This window comes from Pseudorca crassidens, chromosome 13 (assembly GCF_039906515.1).
Source record: "Pseudorca crassidens isolate mPseCra1 chromosome 13, mPseCra1.hap1, whole genome shotgun sequence".
Classification (NCBI taxonomy): domain Eukaryota; kingdom Metazoa; phylum Chordata; class Mammalia; order Artiodactyla; family Delphinidae; genus Pseudorca; species Pseudorca crassidens.
Genome location: NC_090308.1, coordinates 1,386,568 through 1,406,878, shown reverse-complemented (window position 1 = coordinate 1,406,878; position 20,311 = coordinate 1,386,568). Strand labels below are relative to the sequence as shown.

Here is a 20,311-nt window from a genome sequence, read left to right as displayed (position 1 = left end):
GTGGAGCGACGGGTTCGGTCGGACGCGCCAGCGGCCGCTTCGAGTTTTCTTGCAGATTCAGGATGAGGAAGGATCTCAAGCGAATTTAGTTGCAAAGAATGATTTCAAAGTAACAGAGGCAGTGAGTTTAACCTTATGATTATCGAAAATACATTCCCAGAAATGTTTTATGGATGTTCTCTTTCATCAGAAAGCCCGTAAGTGTTTGTGATACACCAAAAATGATGATTCCAACAGTTAAACCTCAAGCCCCGCCTGGACCCAGCGTCTTCCAGGAATTTATGTGAGGTTGAACTTGGTCGTGTGGTGTGAGCCCCGCGCCGGCCGACCCCCGCCGGGTTGCAGTTATCTGATGAGATCGCAGGGTAGGGACGTGACTCCTGCATCATGGCGGTTTCAGCGGCATCGGTGGGAGGCGGCAAAGCTTGCAGTTATCTGATGAGATCGCAGGGTAGGGACGTGACTCCCGCATCGTGGCGGTTTCAGCGGCATTGGTGGGAGGCGGCAAAGCTTGCAGTTATCTGATGAGATCGCAGGGTAGGGACGTGACTCCTGCATCATGGCGGTTTCAGCGGCATCGGTGGGATGCGGCAGAGCTGGTGGCTATTTGGTTGCATTTCCGTCCTCTTTCTTTCCTTTAAATGCCTCCAGATTGTGTCCACGTAGCCACAGCCTCAGAGACCATGAAAGCCATTCTCTAACGTCTTTCTTCTAGCGCGAGTGGTGGATCTTGGTCTTACACAGAGTCTGGATAATTTCCTGTTTAGAAAAGTTCTGTGGTCCTTGCATGATTTGTACTGTCAATGATAAAGAGGGTTTTACAGTCCGAAAGGTAAAGATGTTTCTCTGCTGTGAGCAGAGGTAGAGAAGACTAGAGGGTCACCCATCCACCTCCGTATCCCCCCAGCCATACCTGGAACGAAGGCACTGGACACAGAAGGAGCGGAGAAGGCAGGACCTGGTCTGGGGGCGGGGGGAGCAGAGCACAGCCATGCTGTCAAAACCACTCTGCTGCCCCATGCTTGTTCTGAGACATTTGTCGTGGGTCTTCCGCTGTTTCCCCTCTCCACACCTTCCTTTCGACGCAGGTGGAGGAATCTCTGACATGATTGTGATCATCGCACGATGTCTCTCTGTGTGCGTGGTCAGTGGGGTTTACGTTCATGCATCAGGCTGCTTTCTGGATCCTGGAGCTCCCCGAGTGGTGTCCTCCAGTCAGAAGGGCGCTCTCTCCCTCCCTTGTCTGGTACAATCTCTTGCCTCTGCAGTCAGGTTTTAACACCGGTGGACAATAGTTTTCTTAACAGGGAAGAATGAATTTAGCATATGCTTGGTCCATGGCAAGACCCCAGTGAATGTTTGCTCCTTTTAGCTAGTCTTAGCCGTGCCACAGAAACTTCAGGCAATCTGTTCTTTGTCTCTGAGGTTCCAAGACTCTCGATTTTTTTTTTTTAAGATGTTTTTGATGTGAACCATTTTAAAAGTCTTTATTGAATTTGTTACACTATTGCTTCTGTTTTCTGTTTTGGTTTTTTGGCCACGAGGCATGTGGGATCTTAGCTCCCTGACCAGGGGTCGAACCTGCACCCCCTGCATTGGAAGGCGAAGTCAACCACTGTTCCCTCAATTTTTTTTTTTTTTTTGATAATCCAAAACTGCATTACTTCTAAATTGAGCTGCATGTGGTTTTTGCACATATAACATGAATGTCATTAATGAATGTGTGGTCAGGCTCTGCTCGTCACTAGTTAGAGATGCTACGACAGACAGAACACAGCCCATCCCATCTCCGCTTCGTGGGTGTGCTTGGCTAGGAAGGAATGTGCGTTCATGGTGGAATCCAGCACATGGAACCCTGGGCTGGGACTCTGGATTTGAAGGCTGCAGTGGTCACTCATCTTCTGGGAAGCGCTGACCCTGGATATTGAGAAGTACCATGCGACATCACTCCTGGCTCGTCTGGGAGTCAGATGGGCCATCTAGAGAAAGAGCCTCTAGCACTTCAGGGAACACCGTGTGAAGAGGTGCACCTCAGAGCTACAGAAACCGCACCCCGTCGGAGAGGAGGTCGGTTAGGCTGAGCACAAAGGTGCCCTTTCCTTCCCCCACCTTCAGAGAAGCCCAAGTCCCCAGGCACGAAAACCATCTTCCACAAGCTCGGTAAAGGTCAGCTTGTTTTGCAATTGTAGATGTTTGGGAGTGTACCGTTCATGACCACTTAATCATTTTGCTTTTTTGGAGATAATTATCCTTATTAGGGAAAAACAAGTAGGTCTTAAAATAACTCCTGGATCGAGGCTGTTCTTATGGAGAGGAGAAAACAATTTCCAGGATAACACAGCACCGTGGTGGGTAGGCAGACACTTGTTAAGTCACGTGCCAATGAGTTTTCTTCTAAAAAGGGATGGTTTTCATTTTAAGCAGTTTTTCTAAGTTTCGGCCAATAAGGGTCCTTTATTTTTCAAGCCAGGCTGGTAACATCCTCACACACAATTCACCTTTTCGGGGCTTTGTTGATTGCCAGATGTTTATCTACGTGCAGTATAGGAGAGTGCGCGATTCCCCGGCTCACACTAACTGAGGGAAAATGAGCATTTAATCTTCGGAGGCATTAAAAAGCATTTAACCTTTTACCCCATGGACAGATCAAGCCCCAGCCTGAGGGGTCGCTTCCTGAGAAATGGGTCATGATTTTGGCTCTCGAAGATTCTTCGTTTCTTCTGTAACTTTCCACACAAGACTCATACCAAGGCGTCAGACCACACTTTCTCCCTCTGCAAACCTGCCCTGCCTCATTTTGCACTGGCATCTCTTAATCTCAGCGGCTTTTGAACCAACCTATGTGCCCTGCTCCCAGGCCTGCCCGTCACTTCCTTCATCCCCTTCCGCCTTCTCTTGTCTCAGCTGCAGGGCTCCTCACGGCTACGGGGAGTCTCCGTCGCCAGGACCTTGCCCATCACCCCCTTCTGCACCTTCCCCGGTCCTCTGTGCACCCTGCAGGACCCGGCTTCTTGGGGAGGCTACCCCTGGCTGTCGCCAACCGTGTGTGCTCCCACTGCATCCAGGGTACCTGATGCTGCTTTGCAGGTGTTGAGTTACAAGCTCCACCCTGTGTGCCCCGTGGTTCTCCTGAGAGATGGGCTGACCCCTGGGACGCGCACCAGCCAGCACAGCAAGGGGCACACAGGAGGCGCTGGACGCCTGGAAAAGAGGTTGCAAGTGAAGGGCACTAGGCGGGGTTTCTTTTCCTGTTCTGACTCTTCTGTATTGAGTGATAACTGGTAGACTTAGATTTACCTAGTGGTTTTCCTGACTTAAAGGGCACAGAGCATGACTCTTCAACGAGTGGGATTTCTGTGTGGGAAGAGGGTGACCTGATAGACAGAGTTCATTGTTCTGATTTGACGTCAGGGTGCTCTCTGACCAGGAGAAGGAGGGAGAGCCCACCCTGTTCTCTCTCCTTGGTGGAGAGCCTTGCACACCCACGTGTGGCAGCTAAAGGCCACGGGAGGCCACACATGTGACCGTTGCAGAGATGAGATGCAGGCAGAGGCCACGGCGGATGGAGATGTGCCTGCACTTGGCGCCCAGAGAGCAGCCCATCCGCAGACCTGGGTCTCCCATCCCCATAGAGGAACTGGTTCTGGAGGGAGCTGGTGGGAAAGATTGATGAGGGAAGGATTATTACAAGTAAAGTCAAAATAAGTAAGCTTTATGGCTTAGAGTTTATGACCTCCTCTAACCTGTACCGATCAGATGATTTGTGTCTTTACACTTAAATACATTTTTTTGTCCGATTGTCATTCTGGGGTGCGATTTTAGCAGGATCAACAGGCTTTCAGTCTCCTCTGGGCTTTTGCTTCATTTAATCTCTTCTGATGGAGCAGTCACTGGTTTTGTTAGTTATCAGTCATCAGTTACAGTGCAACACAATCAAATACTTGTAGGCATTTGATAAGGAAGAACCCAAAGATAGGAGGGCAGGTAGAAAGAGTTCTGAGAGCAGGTGAGTCCACAGGGAGAAACCTCATTCCCTACTCCTAGCCCTTCTTTCCTCCATCAATTTTGGGGGAAGCTCTGATGTCCTCCTGGGGCTTCAGAGTGTTAGTGGTATAGCCCCAGGACCAACAAGAGGGTGGTGAAAAGTGTCTGAGGTTTTCTGGTACCAGAAAATGGCCTCCTTACTTTACTGCTTCATCCCCCAAACCAGAGCCATCGACTGTCCCCTGCCCCACAACTCTCCTGCATGCTGACACCCAGATCTGCCACGTGTGTTTATTTTGATTAAACAGCCCCGCCCATAGCATCTCCAGCAGCTCTGTGGACCTCACAGCAATCAACAGCGGTCAAAGGCCCCTCCCTAACCTAAAAGCCCCTCTGAGGGAGAGTTAAGCCACCACACAGAGCCCTTTGAAGTCAACAGCCATGAAAATCTCTTTTCTCAGGGCCTTAGTGATTGCAGGCACAGTAGGGTCTTTGATTCCATTAGAAGCCCTCAGAGCGCCTCCCGGATTTTCCAAGCAATATTTTAGCACAACTCTAAATGTTTTCAGAATTAATTATGATTTCCTGAGGCAGCATAAAATGATCCTTACGTTGCCCGAAGATACTTTCCCAGAGGTAATTAGACCCTGAACCTGGCATCTGTGCCGAGGACTGCATGGCACTCAGGGACCGGTGTTTACTCTCCTCCAAAGTGGCCTGGGCCTTTGAGGCGCTTTCAAAGATAATAGGAGATGTCAGTATTTCACCCGTTAGAAGTGTCAGCGTCTGTGGTTCCGTGTCACATCAGGTACTGGCTTCACAGACAGTAATGCTTTGAGCTGGGCTGGGAGCACGCTCGCTGGGGACCCTCCATGTGCTCTGCACCCGCAGCGAGCTCCTCACACCCCCAGCTGGGAGAGCCTTCCTGGTACCTGTCTCCCAGCACAAAGCCTCGCGGAGGTGAGGACAGGTGTGCTGTGTGTAGGAGAGGGTTTTAAACAGCGTTTTGCTCTTAAGAGCTGTCTGATGACTTTTTAGCTAAACATCATTGCTGGTTCACTCGGTGTCCAAGTGTGGGTTGGATTCCGGCGTGGAAGGGACTGTTCTGCAGTGCTTGGGACAGGGACTGAGCTCCGTTATTTTATTTTTTGACTGGTGAGCTTGGTGATTAAGTGTGAAATTTAAACTATAAATCTGTACCTGAATAAGATGACTAATCCTCTAGAAGAAAACTGCATTTTGTAGAAAGCACGACAAAGAAAGGGACCGTTAAATCCAGTTTCCCCGAGGACAGGATGTTACAAGTAGAAACTCAGTTAAAAGCACATGTGTAATTTCCATCCTAGAGACCCATAAGACAGGGATCCAGGAACAAGGGAAGCCAGGGGACTCCAGGGCTTGGGAACATGCAGTATCCTGCAGGGGTGTCCTGAGACGCGGGCTCTATCTCAGATGTCACAGAGAATCACTCACAAGGAGCTGGGACAAGCCTGATCAGACACGAGGGAACATGTGTGAAACAAATCCTTTATTTGGTACTTAGCTGTTTCTTTAAAAAAAAAAAAAAGTCGATAAGATGCTAGGATGTGCAGAGGCATCCAGAAGACGAGAACTAAAACGTAACCGTTGTACTTGGCAGAAGCCTTAGGTTTTTATTAGAATATTTAGTTCCGTTGATATTTTTCTCCATTTTTAAGAGAATAGGAGAAATTGGAGAAGGCTTGGAGGAGATCATGGGAATTACTCATTCGCAATAAAGTAAGAACAAATAAAGGCAAGTTGAGGAAACAAAGGCTATTTTTTTTCTTAACATGAAGAGGAAAGAAAAATAAAGGTCAACTGAAAATGTTAAGTGACTTACAAAAAGGCGTCGGGCGCTTCTTCCATTTATTAAGGCTGAGCTGAATGGAGAAAAGGGAGTGTTGAGGTTATTTCTTGAGTTTTCTGAATGAGCCCAAGAGGAGCATCCTTACCCTTTAGGATGTACCTGCACGGGGAGCTGAGAAGTCTAAACTCATGGAAGTCTTCGGTATTAGGTAGAAATGTGCTTTAAAAGGGGCAGGAGAAGGGAGAGACCATCTGTTTCCTTCATACTCTCTCAAGTGAAATCTACAACTCGAATTCACTAAAAACAATTTACGCACTTGTCCTGTGCCCACAGCTGGTGGGCAGCCTGCTCTTTTCAGCTTCGTATTCTCTCTCTTTGTTGCCGGCGGCGCTGACTCCCTCCAGCGAAGTTCCCAGACAGGCGCTGAGCGGATTTCTGATCCCTCATCCACAACCGCAGCAGAAGCCTCTTAGGAGGCGCGGGCCGGCGGGCGTCCATCCTGACGGTAACGGCCGTCGCTGCCAGATGAAGTCGAAGCTTGGATGAGGCCGTCGCGCTTCACCCTCACCCCTTGCCTCTTCTCCCCACCGTGGAACCCACATCTCAGCCCAGCCGCTCGTCTGCTCCAGAAAAGGGATGCGTGCGTCCAGAGGCCCAGTTCTCTCTCAGTGACTGGCCCTTCATAACCGTCGGCCTTGTTGGAAAGTTCTTTACGTTTTCTGCATCTTTGTTCCCTTCACTGTAGATGCGCTGTCTTCCGAGCCTTTTCTCAGCACACGTAACCATTCCTGATTTGGCCTTGATCTTGGATAGGCTGTGGGCTCCGAGGTTACAGCCCGCGATCTGCAGACCCCCCAGGCCCGGTGGGCACACGGGCCCGAAAGAAAGTGTTCCCTGGTCCCTCCTCATCACCGAACGAAGCGGTTCAGACCCCGTCTGTTGCCCTCGTGCTGTCTGTACTCCAGCCCTTTGCTGAATCATTCTCATCGGTCCCATTATCCTCCTGGTTATGCCGTGTTGTAAATCCAGAACTGGTCTGAACCCTGCAACCGCACTTACCTTCTCTGTTGTATCTTCCTGTTGTTAACTTAGGATTCCTTCTTTATAAACTCAAGCCTATGGAGCAGCTGGCCCAAGGCCAGATGCTTTGGGGGACGCAGAGCTCCTCAAAACCCAGTGCCAATCCCCTCCGGAGGAGAAGATCGCAGTTTTATGATCCCAGGACTGGTGCTCTTAAACAAGACAGCAACGCTGTGACAGTTAGAAAAATCAGGGAGATGGAGACTGGTGCCTAACGAAAGTTTCCCCTTCTATCTGAAAACGTCATGTTATCATTCTTAAACCTCTTTTCCAGATTTTGTGCCAACGTCAGGACTACTTGCCCGCCCCCTGGATAGCACTTTTTGGGTTAGGACTCTCTTGGCCGTCTGCGGTCACCCCAACGCTGCACAGTCCTGGGGAGTGAGAGTTAACAATCACTCCTGCAGAAATTCTGAAGGGAGTGGAGACAGGCAAAATCCCATTATCCGGGTTGGATATTGGCCAGAGCACTGGGGTTATTACTCTTAGAATAGACGCAGGTCTAACGAAAATGGCCCAGTGATGGTAGAAATTGAGTTCTATTCTTCCTGATAACTTAATTCCCTGTGAATTTAATTGGACCAGCCAAGACCACAGGGCTCGAATACATAAGCCGTGTGTTGGGCTGTTGGACACTCCCCAGTGACCAATGATGGTGGAAACTCCTCAAAACCTGGTTTATAATGAATACCAGCAGTCCATGGAAACTTCTAGAATGTTTTCACTGACAGGATGATTTAATTTTTTTCTTCGCTCTCTTCTGACTTGTCAAATCGAGAACAATTTTTCAGAAAAGTCAAGGGTTTCTCCCTCTGAGGGAAAAAGATAAATTGACTGCGCTTTGGCTGTTAATTAACTTTTAGAAATTCCTGAGACAAACTGTTCAAGAGTGATTTCCAGCAGAAGAGTTTGGGGTTATGAGCTCTCATCCCACTTATCCGTCTTTTCTCTGTGCTTTTGCTTATTGAATTAGTTAACTTATTTAAGATGCATATTGTCCTTATTTACAGAGAACCCGAGGCCCCTCCCTCTGTTCAGAGTCAGACATCCCAGAACCTGACAATTGATGCAGAACGGTATTGTCATCAGAGATTCCTTAAATTCAGGAAGTGTCAGATTTCTGATTTTTAAAAAATCTCCTGAGAAACATGTGTCGTCTGTCATGAAACAGCACTTTGGGGAGCACCTCTTGACAGGCTCTAGAAAGTGTGGTTGAAGTCAAGGTTTTGTTGAATACTTTGCCCTGTTAAATGATCCCCACTTGTTATCTTACAGAAGGATAAATTTGCTTATTCAAATGCAGCAGAATAGGAATTTTATCTTTGTAATTTCTCTAATGGAAAAAAAGTTTTGAAGAAAAGAAAGGAGCAAAATAGATACCAGAAATACAAAGGGATAGCTGTGCATGCCCCCATTCCCGGTACCCTCCCTTTTTCCTAGTTGTGCCATGTCGTTTGTTGACCTCACTCTTTATTGTTGAGTGAACCAACTCTTTTTGCCCATCCTGTTTCCCCAGAATGCACCAGTGGACTAGAGTCCACTTCTGCATGATATCTGATTGACCACTTAACACCTAACTCAGTAGAGGTGAGGAGGTTGCCCTGTGTCCCGGAGTGGCTGCTATGCTTGTCTTCCCACCACTAATCCAAAGCCCCTTCCACCGTGTGACGCTGTTTCTCATGTCAACAACTCTGCAGAGAGTCTTCTCCGCTAAGGAGAAGCTGAGATACAAAATGCCTTAGGGCAGAAGTGGGTTGCTTTTATACCCTAGGCGAGGAAGTGGTGAGGATGTGACATGGGAAGCGCCCATGACGTGCTCCCTTCACCTCTGACCAAGCAGAGTTGTGTGCCTGAGCTTCCTGGCAGTCACCTCAGCAAACGCTGGAGAGCCATCTTTTTTGGAAGCCCCTCTCTAGGGAGAAGGTTTAAATTCATAGTGCATCTATCGGACAGTCACTTCGCTCTATTTTCACATAAATGAATATGGATGAAATGATCTCTTTGATTATCTTCTAGCTCTACCCTCCAGAGCATTTCTATAGAAATTCTTTAAATATATGAAACCAAAGAGGCCAGTAGAGACTCATGCTGCAAACCGAGGTCATCGTACAATAAGCTAAGACAGGCTGGAGGCTCGGTGAGTTTGAGACCATACCCATTAAGGAGTGTGGACTATATCCTGCAGCAGTGTTGCCTGAGAGGTGGAGAATTCATTTTTTATTTTAAAAAGCCACTGACAGGTTTGTGGTTGACGGGTCAGAAGTGCCCAGGACAAACCAGCAGTTGCACCGAGAACCACAGCAGCGTTCGCACTGGCAAGGATTTATTGAGAACTTACAAGGTATTGGTCTTGAACCTTTACACACAGTATTACAGTTAATCTTCACTGCAGCTCTGAGGAAGGGTTATTTTCTCTGGGCTCTATAGATGAGCATGTTGATATTAAATAGACCAGGTCTATATCATTGAGGTATCACCACAGTGATACCTAAATTACATAGGTGACACCTATTTAAGCTAGAGAAATCATGTTGATGCCAATCAGAGTCACACACACACACACACACACACACACACACACACACACACATTTACATGAATCTTATTGGACCCAAATTCTCTATAGTATGGCTCTCGTTATAAGGTGGACTGTATTGAACGCCTCTGTGATTTAGTGTTAAAGGAACCAGAAGAAACTTGTTATAAAGTTGTTGTGCTTCCTCGTGGAACACAGACAGAGACACACACATATGCACACAGACACACCCACCCACCACAGACACCCTTTGTGTCCAGTCTGAATGAGGCTTAATTTACCAAAACTAATAGAAATGAGTGGAATCTCTCTCCACCCCACCTCGTTCCTTAGATCTGTGAAGCTGGGCTCTTGCTTTTCTTCCAGAGGTCCCTGCACAGGGTTTGCTCCTGGAGGCCCCCGGATGCCTGCGCCCCTGGCCATGGGAGATGCAAAGGGGTCTGACCTGGTTCCCCCTCGGTCTGGCTCAGGTGTCTGGGACGGCGCTTAGGATGAGGACACGTAGGGAGGGATGATACTAGAAGGGGATTCTCCAGGCGGCCTCACCAGACCGACAGAGACAGGAACTAGAACGTGAGGGGCTGGAGCCGAGGGTGGGCTGGGGAACAGACCCCACTCTGCACCCTGAAGGGAGGGTCTGCACGAGGCGGCAGCCAGTGTGGGATTTTGGACTACAAGTCGGTCCTGCTCTCACACCGGTGTTCTTAGGCGTTGTTTCTTCCATCTCGGCCTTGGGCTCTGGGGGTTCTATTTTTCACGCGCTTTCCTCCTATCAAGAATAAGTAGGATAGGTTCAAGTCTAGGAGGCAGTTACCTTGTTCTAAGTTGGCCATTAGCTTTTGTGCACCCTCTCCTGGAAAGAGTGATTTTCATCCTGGACGCTGCGAGGGTGTCTTCGCAGCAAAGGCGGGCGGGCAAGGGGCGGGTCATCTAGGACTCCTGGGCCTGGCAGATGGACGTGGCCTTGCGTGTCTGCCTGCCCCGTGCGGAGTGCCCAGTGCAGTCCCGCCGTCAGGAAAGCAGCTCGCGGCCCAGAGAAGACAAACGGAGGTCTTTGGACTTTCTCATCACTGAAGGAGGGAGTGAGTCTGTGTTTACAGCCTGTCACACACCTTCCCAGACGCCACAGTGAAGACACCGATCTGGCTTTCATGTCCGTGTGAGCCAGGTAACTGCTGAGATAAGAGCTGCCTGACAAAGAAAACGAAAAATCATCAGTCTGCGGCTTTGGTGATTGCAGAAGCCTGTCAGCCCGACCAGGGTCAGGTTCTGAGTATATGACATGGAGAGATCCTGGTGCATTAAAGAAGCGGGGTCCCTCCACTGGTTAGAAAGGAATCTGGATCCCATAAGCAGTTATTCTCCTTAAGCGTAGGTGATACGAGCCTACCGCCAGCTCGGTCTAGGCCGCCCCACACAGCACGATGCTCTGCTCAGGGGCCTGGACCGGACTCGCCATTTCTGCCTCAGGTGTGGAGGCAAGGCCACTGCAGCTCGGGGTGCTGGAGACGGAGCCCTCTGAATCCTTCTTTTGGCCCCTGAGGTGTTTCCTCTTTGGAAAGGATTGGCCACGTGTGCAAGATTTCCGCAGACAAAGCTCAGATGACTTGAGATGGCCAGGAACAGTCTAGGAGGGAGCTGCCCTTTTATGTGTGTTCTAGTAAAGCGTCAGTGTTGACACAGTTAACGGGGGAGCTTAGCCATGATATCCCCGCAGCATGCCTGCGGCCACTTGGGTCTCACCTCTGTTGGCTGCAACGTTCTACCACAGTCTTGCATCTCTTGGCCATAGAAGACAATGTCCCTGCTCTCTAAATACTGCCTCCAGAGACGGGCTCTGGGTCAATCCTCCGACAGCTCAACGTGATCATTTACTGGTGTATAGTTAGCAAACCTACAGAGAAACTTACTCCATCTGGTGCCTAGGCACGTGTTTTCCAACCTGCTTACCGTGGAGGGTCCACGGGGAGGCCGCGTCGCTTGGAATCAGGGGTCCCTCCTAGCCTCGGAGGCGGCGGCTGAAGGAGGCGTTTGGTTACACCCGCTTAAAACTGTTAGGCCGGAAATATGGTTGTGGAGACTCAGGACCTTCTTGCCGAGTTCTCTGTGTGCTTGAGTGGAGGCAACTGCTTCTTGAGGAGAGCCCCGGCCCGCCATCTCTGTAAAAAGGGGACATCCTTCTATCCGGTGTCTTATGATTAGGCGTCTTATTTCATGTGATTCTCAAGGCCAACAGCTCCTCGTGTCACCAGCTTCAGAGAAAGAAATACACTCCAGGCCCCCAGTGTCTGGGAGGAGCTCAATTTTTATCAAAATCTGAGAAAAGCGTAGACGATTTGCATGAAAGAATTGCCCCCCACTCTTGGTCTTCTAGCGCCTTCTCTTTGGGTTAGCTGGAGGTGAGAGTATACAGACCACCGGCCTCTCCTCTACTGAGTGATTCCGTCCACTTCAGGGCTGTGCCGCAGGCCTACACTGGACGTATCTTATAAAATTAGCCCCCTGCAGACTGTTGTTTGCCAAGATACAGGTGCGTGTACTGTCGGCCCACCTGCACAGCTGCGGTTAGGGCCACGAGGACGGGTTCTCTCTTGTTTCAGGATCAAGAAGTGGCCCTTATCTCTGTCCAGTTCAGTCCACTCGGTGCTTTTCTTTCGATGGGCTTCCCCTCCCCGCAAACACGAGGGCCGTCTACACCAAGGGCGCGTTGAGTTTAACCTCACCCTCACGCTCCACTGTCTTTACCCTTATTTTGTCTCAGTGTCGATATCCTTCCCGTTTATTAAATTTAACTTTATTCTGAAGCAGGCACGTACTTTGCCGTCCTCCTGGAGTTAAGTAAATACTCGCGTCTGCACGGCACCTAGAAAGCACGACTGCTCTCTGCTGAATCTGCACGTTTACCAGTGAAGACGTGCAGAGTGTAGGCTGAGGCCACAGTGAAGTCACAAGGAAGACAGGCTTCACCAAGGGTGGTTGGTTGTGTCACAATTTGTGGGCAGGACACTGAGAAGGAAAAACGTGTTTCTTCCTGACAAGGCGACTGGCACATACAGAAGCCAGTGACACTGGTGGTTGCTCTGTGACCAAATCCCAAGAAGCAGGAGATTTAAATTTCTTGGTCCTGTCCAGGTTCAAAGACCCTCCAGCTCCTGAGAGCCTGTGTTCTAGTGGGGTGGGGGGCGCGGCAGGCTCCGTCGTACCCCCAGCGGAGACGGGGTGTGATTAGCCCAACGCCAGAGGGGGCGTGTTGCAGGGCCTGTTCCGGCCTCGGCACCGTCGTGCTGAGGACACAGAAGTTCTTAGAAAGAGAACAACACGATCCTGTGACCCCCTGGAGGACAGTTAGCTGTTCTGTGGCCGTCTCCCCAGTAAAAACATTGGTTTGTAGAAAATATTTCTGCCTTCATAGAACCTGAAAAACTATAAATAGACATTGAAACGTTGAGTCAAAGCATTCCATTCCAGAGTGACACTGGATGTCTGTTTCTCCATGTCAGTGACAGTCTGTGACAAGCTGTTTAAACAGTCTCGGGAGCGGGCTGGGCCTGCAGAACATCTGTAGGAGATAATAAACCCAGATGCAATGTTCAGAAAGAAATCGAGTGTATAGTTTAGAGAAGTGGGTCTGAGTCTGGACACGTGAGACCAGTGGTGTTCCCAGGATGGCGGGCCACGTTCCTCCTTGTCATCTGAGTTTCCTCACCCCTGGGTGTTCACTTGGTGGGGTTTCCAGAGGGTTTGCGGACAGATCACTGAGCTACGAGCAGAGCTCCGAACGGGGTCAGGCTGACTGGGGTCACCTGCAGGTCACAGATGCCTCTGGAATCTGCGATGGGGCTCGTGGGCACTGCTTCCCCATCGTGGCTGGTCCATCCAGGGCTGCACCTCTGGGCAGCCTGCTCCTCGGGGGAGGGCAGCCTCCTGACCTCCTGTGGCCGATCAGGGTAGGTGGGAGGGAAGCAGGTCCATCCCTGAGGTGAAGGTCAGCGAGGGCCCAGGACAAGCCCCGTGCAGGGATGTCTGTCCCAGCCTGGGCCAGGGGACGGGGAAGGGCGTTGGACCATCTCTGTACCCCCTTTTTCCACGGTAAACGTCTTCTCACAGCCCAGCTCGCTGCCGTGAAAGGAGTGTCCTCAGTTCCTAGAGCAGCGTGCGGCTCGCCGGGCGTCCCTCGAGCTTCGTGTACTCAGTGTCTGATCTCGTTCATACTCTGGGAACAGGCACAGTGGGGGGAGCCTCTCACCCAGGCTTAGCTTAAGCCCTCACTTCCTGCTTTCTGCTATCCCTCTGGTCGCCCACACATGCTTTCTCTTGGTTCTTCCCCTGTAAAAACCAGGCAGGAGCCGGACACCTGGAGACGCCCCTGGATCACTTTCTTCCCAGCATCCGTTGCTGTCAGTGCCTCTGCACTCGGGTGGCCATATGATTGCTGGACGTCGTGTCCTCAGAGGGTTTGGGCTGATCTGGGAGGCGTGGACTACCTGAGCCCTGCTTTCTGAGGATATAATTAAATTGGCGTTTTGTCCAGCCTGGCTCATGGTACACAAATCATTCGGCCAGACTTTCCACAAGAAGGGGTGCCTTTACCTATACACCCGCTTTTAGGGTTAACAGCACTGCTCTGTGTTACAACCCTGGGCACCTGAGCGTCATCAAGGTCAGTCGATTGTTCAGACCTTTTGTTAAACAGATGCACTGCCGAGTGGGCAGCTGGACGTGTGAACGGAGGAGTAGGTGGAGCTGTGGAAGACAAAGTAGGTCCAGAAGCTTTCTTTCGTGTGTGTCGTGTCACGTGCTTGAATGTCCATCGTCGTTCCCGTAGTTTGATGTCAGTAATTTTTAAAGCCCTGCTGAAGAGCAGGTGTTCCCAGTGCTTATGCGGCTGACTTGCTGGTCCTTTCAAAGCTTTTACTCGCTTGCTTGAAACGGGCAAGTGACCCGGCAGAGGTCGACTTTTGGGAAACAATAATTACGCTATGAGAAGGTAGGACTCCTGTGCTTGTTCTGCAGCGAAACCTCACTGCTCAGGGCCCCCGGGTCAGGGAGCCGGGTAAACCTCTCGCCAGCTGCACTGTCTTATTCCTCTCCAGCTCAGGGCTCTCTTCCCTTCAATAGCCGTCCTAGTCAAAGATCTGTAGGGTAGAAAGACGAAATATACACAGCTTGGTCTGATTCCCTAAACTCGACAAAAACCTGTGCTAACAAAACTGACCTCTGTAGCCTTGGAGGTGACCCATGGAAAGCATCTGGCACTGAGCTCGGGTCCGGGAAGTATGAGGTTGCTGGTGGTGTCGGGATGTCGGAGGAGAAGAGGGTCCATGCCTGCTGGGCTAGGCAGTGGGTGGTCCTGGAGGAAGTGGGCTTTGAGCTAATTTATTAAGAATGAGAAAGATACAAGAGGGCAGAGAATGGATGACGTTTCAGGTGTAATAAACACTTGGGCATAAAGCAGAGGTAAGAGCTATGCGATTAATAAACCTAAGAGCATGTTGGGAAGAGCTTAGATTCCAGGAGGAGGGGGATGCTGTTTCTTCGGTTTTGTTTTCACATCGAATCATATCGTTATATTTTTCCAAAGAGGATAGGATTTCCAGTTCCAGTCATCGATCGTAGATCCAAGTGAAAAGCAAATATGTCGTCTTTTCTTCAAGGATCCTGCCCTTTACCTGAAACCCTACACTGGAGCCATGGCTTCCTGGGTCAGGCGCATACTCGTTTATGGTCTGGGCGATGCTGACAGAACAGGAGAAGGAGAGAGCTGCTGTCTGTTTAACCAGTTAGCAAAATGGAACCTGGGTTGCAAACGTAGTTGTAGGAGATCAATGTCCATCGTAACGGCCACGAACGACCGCCGTTCCCCTCATCTAGCATTTCCAGACTTGATGCTTTGTAAGCATGAAATGGAATAATTCCAGAATCTTAAAGACATCTTCATTTGAACCTTTCAAATGACAGGAGGCTATTTAACACCCAGTTGATTAATGTTAACTGGGTTGGTTGGTTAATAGTTAATGATTTAACTCAGGAACAAAAGAAGTAACATCCCATATTAATATTCCACACCAATAGCCCGTGTGTCCTTAATTATTGGGCCGCCAGAAGGTTCGTTCTGGTTTTTTCCATAATATGTTACCTTTGAATTTCCAAAATCTATTTCTAGCCTTACACAGTACTAGGACAGATTTTTCACAATATACTTATGCCAGACGTCAATAACTTTTCTATTTCTTGACAACTTATTTGTGAGACATTGTTTTTAAAGGTACCAAACCAAAACCAAGCATGGAAACAATCACTCATTCCTTACCCTTTCCCTTTGTTTCTTGCTGGATCCGAAGGTTCTTCCATGCTGCATAGCAGATCAGATTGTCCAGGCACTTGTCTCTTGCTGGATGTTAAAAACCAGTGATTATCTGTTGTGTAAAACACTGTACATCCTGAACTTGCACATTCGAAGTGCGGGACTCCAACTTCCTTGGTTATATTTCATCTTGATAGTGGTTCAACATACAGCCGCCATGATCGTCTTGAATCATGATTTTTCAACTTCTGCTCTGCAGCCTATTATAGTCTATCCTCATTTATGTGCTCGTTCCAAGCTCGATATGAGAGCATTAAAGTCTTCTCCACCCACGACATTGCATAGATTTTTTGAAAATGAGAAAACCAAAGGCAGGACCTTGCGGCCCTTCCTCAAGAAGCTCCCTAGAGATCACTGCTATTCCTTTGACTTAACACCTTGTTCCTGAAGCCTTTGAACCAGAGGCAAGTCCACTGACCTCTGTCTGAGGAGACATAACAGGTGGTCAAAGGTGAAGCCTGGGAGGTCCCGTCCATTTGGATGCACGTCCCCTTGGAACAGGGTCTGCTCCAAACCGCAAGGAGTTCATTCCCTCTCTCTCACGTTCAAAGTGTGGGTGAGAAACCAGACCAATCCAATTCCCTCTTCTCTCTTAAGAATGTGAACTAAAATAGCTTCGTCCTTCTTCTCTGGATAGTTTCCTTTGTGTTTCTTCTGCCCAGAATAAGCAGGGGTCTGGATGATCTGGAAAATGAACTTTGGGGAATTTGGTATATTCAGATAATCACGTGGACATTGAGAAATGCATATGTAAGAAACCTTTGGATATTTGAAACCTTCAGAAACCATATCAGACTTGCTTCCTCCCCAGAGGTTTGAAATACATTTTCCCTATTTCTTCATTTCTGGGACAAACACCCCCATCTCAGAAATGATGGGAAGGTGAGCCCAGGACGGTGTCCTCGGTTAAGTGATGGGTGCGGGCGTGCCGTGACATAGACCAGGGGTAAGAGGACATAGACACACTGCCCTCGTCTGTGTGGATTTGGGGAGCCTGGTGCGGCCACTGTCCAGCAGCATGTCCTGTAATCGCTCCCTTCTGAGTCTCTGTCTGCTCATCAGAGAAAAGGGGGTGATGCACACCTGCCCCCCAGGGCTCCTGCAGGTGGAGCTGAGCCCATGTCGTAGGTTTGCTCAGCACCGGCTCAGTGCCTGTAATACTGCACGTTGGCTGAAATGAGCTGCTGGCCACCTTCACGGGGACTTTTCTCTCAGGGACCCTGTAGGCTGACAGGTGGGCAGGAGACCCCAGGACCCCGCCACTTACTGCCCAGGCTGTAATGGACATCTCCAATACTTAGCTGTCACCAAAAAAATCCTCGTTTTATTTTTTTTAATTAAAGAAACAAATTCGGGGGTCCCATTGGATTATAACGTTATATAAGTTTCACGTGTTCAACATTATATTTCTACTTCTGTCTACACGACCTCGTGCTCCCACCAAAAGTGAGTTTCCAACTGTCACCACGCAGTTGATCCCTTTACCTGTTTCTCCCCTCCTTCCTCCCTTCACCTCTGGTAACCTGTTCTCTGTATCTGGGTGTTGGTTTTTGTTTTGTTTTGTTTGTTCATTTATTTTGTTCGGTTTTTGTTTGTTTTTTAGATTCCACATATGAGTGAAATTATATGCTATTTGACTTTCTCTTTCTGACTTATTTCACTAAGCATAATACCTTCTTATTCCATCCATGTTGCTGCAAATGGCAAGATTTCATTCTTTTTTATGGCTGCATAATATTCGTGTGTGTGTGTGTGTGTGTGTGTGTGTACACTACATCTTCTTTATCCATTCATGTATCGATGGACATTTAGGTTGTTTCCATGTCTTGGCTCTTGTAAATAGTGCTGCTGTGAACATTGGGGTGCAGGTATCTTTTCGAATTAGAGTTTTCATTTTCTTTGGCTGAATACCCAGAAGTAGGATTGCTGGGTCATATGGTAATTCTATTCTTAATTTTTTGAGGAACCTCCATACTGTTTCCATAGCGGCTGCAGCCATCTACGAGGAATCATCATTTTGCAAGTATTCAGAATGTATGGTTCTCAGAGAGGCCTGTAACTGAAATGGGAGGTGAGCATTTGCAGCTGGTTCTCAAGGGTTAGGCTCCTAGACTGAAGACTGGTCGAACTCTGAGCACCCCATCGTTTGGGGAGTTTCCTTGCGGCAGTTGTACCATTTACACCTTACACAGCATCAGGGATGGGCGCCATCTTGGGCCTTAGTGTGTGACCCCTGCTTGAATTCAGGCACAGCAGAGACATCAATGCCGTCGGCTTCCCTCCCGGTTCCCTCCTCTCGTTAGAAAACGTGTGTGTGGCCCTTGGTCAGTCTGTGAGCGTTATTCCAACATGACTTCATGTGATGTTTGACTCAGGGGTCCATTGCCGTCTGCTTTTCAGATGCTCACTCGAGGGCGACTTAGAGGCACGGCCTGCTCCAGGGGCTGGGAAGTGAAGGTCCTGAGTGGAGGAGGGCAGAGCAGTTGCCCTGGAGCCAGAAGGCGGCCCCCAGAGAGCTGCCATCGGGGGGGGGTTCCCCTCAATGCCCCGGGGAGAAGCCCCGCGAAGGCCTTCAGGCCAGCCTTCAGAGCTGTTTCCCTGGGGTGCAGGTGGTACTCAGACTCCATGAAGAATGTTACCCTGCTCCTCCGATGGCATCCAGGCCCTGCGTGGTGAAGAAGGTCACTCAGAAGACATGTCGCCAAGCTGGGCAGAGCCAGCAGGCGTGGTACTGAGGCAAGGCCTGTGGGGACTTGGAGTTCTGGGCTGGGTGGGGTTCCAGGGCAAAGAGCCCCTCAGCTCACCGCATCCCCTGGACCGCCCTCTCAGTGGTGCTTTGGTCCTCGTGTGGCCATCCAGCCCTCCCGGTCAGCATTTCATTTTGTAAGCCTTCATTTTTATCAGTGTTTTGTGTTAAAACTCTCTCTCTCTCTATTTTTGGAGGTAGTTGTGGTGTGAGTCCATCTGTTTTAAGGCAGCTTTGAAAGCACAAATCTTCTACATATAATGTTCACTGGTTTAACAGACAGTTTTTGGTGAGATAGGCCCAGGGTTTCTGCTTCAAGTCTTTCCAGGAGGTACGGGAGAATAAATACAAACATTTGCTCCCTAATTAAGGCGTATCCTAATTTGAAAGCAGTGTTACGTAGAAGGGACAGCTGGCAGGGAACCCTGGGCGTGGACTCTGCCCGGACACACAGATCCGGGACGATGTCTGTGCCAGGGCGCCTGCCTCTCACCGGAAACCTCAGCTGAATTTGTCCACATGACACGTGGTCCATGGTTCCGGTGCAGCCACACCAAACCCCAGAGGGTGGGTCATCAGCTCTGCAGTCGCGGGTGAGTTTCAGGGCCCAGCGTGGGTGTCCTGCTCCCAGCCACACCCCTGCCCCCGCTGCCCGGAAGGAGCGTGCGGCTCCACCAGATTCCACCTGACCGAGACCCTGGACCCTTCGGGACCTTCCGTGTGGTCACTTACGGGACAACAGGCTTTAGTCCCAAGAGAAATGATGCTGCCTTTGAATGACGTTAGTATGCATTTTATGACAGAAACGAAGTATAAGCACAGACCTCTTTTGACTTTGTGTTCACTCCCAGAAGCCAGCTCTGTCACGCCTTGTCAACCCCAGAAAACCCCATATTGTTGGACTATAGCTTTAAAGAGTGCCTGTCACTGAGTTAGACCTGAATTAAATACGTTCTTTCAGTGTTTCTCGTGGCAGGGGTACTCAAGTGCTCTATTTTACAGTAACAGTCCTTCTTTGTTTTTGTTGGGAGCTTGGAGGAAGGGTGGGGATTCCAGCTTGGAGGGTCCTGGGCAGACATGGTGGGAGGAGAGCCCTGGAGGGAGGCTTCGGTGTTGGGGGGGGTAGGTGGGCACAGAGGACCCTGTGTGCAAAGGAATGAAGCAGAGGGCGGCTGTGGAGCTGCAGGGCTGGTGATGAAAGTGGAGAATTTCCATCAGGAGGGCACGTTGGAAGCAATGTGGTCCCGAGCCGCACGCTACCCATCTCCTCACTGACACGATGCCAGGAAGATGATGCATGGTTGGGCGAGAGAATGAGTCTGGGGAAAAGCGTAGGGTCTGTAACAGTTTAGGTCACAACATCAGAACGACTTTGAAGTCTGCAGTGTTGTTTTGTTATCATTCTATTTGTGACTCAAACAAAGAAAAGAATTAGAAATTTAGGCAAAGATTAAGTGATATGAGGAAGAAACAGACTTTTTTTTGAAAAAGAGAAAACGACTCCTGTGTGCTCTTGTTTATACACATTTACTGGGAGTTGGACCCGGCAGACCTTGGGGTTGGCTCCATCGCCCTAGAAATGTTTCAGAAGTTGACACTTTCAGGATAGAGTATTCCTTGTTTAGATTCAGCCGTAGTTTCTCATCTCATTCATCAAATTGTCAACTGAGTTCACCATTTTTGGCTCTGCATAGCTGGTCTAGACGTAGAGAAAAAAAACAACAACTTTTTGCTTCCAGAATGTGGCCAGACCTTCTGCTTCTGCAAGACCCC

At 49.4% G+C, this 20,311-nt stretch overlaps 1 protein-coding gene and 1 long non-coding RNA gene across 3 annotated transcripts in view; both read left to right on the top strand.

Moving 5' to 3' along the window:
• The window catches only part of SMOC2 (SPARC related modular calcium binding 2), a 155,357-nt gene that overhangs the window by 111,636 nt on the left and 23,410 nt on the right, over positions 1-20,311 (top strand). The gene's annotated exons all lie outside the window — the stretch shown is intronic.
• Positions 6-18,904, top strand: LOC137204332 (uncharacterized). The gene is made up of 2 exons (XR_010933537.1): positions 6-121; positions 17,756-18,904. It is a non-coding gene; the product is annotated as an uncharacterized lncRNA (long non-coding RNA).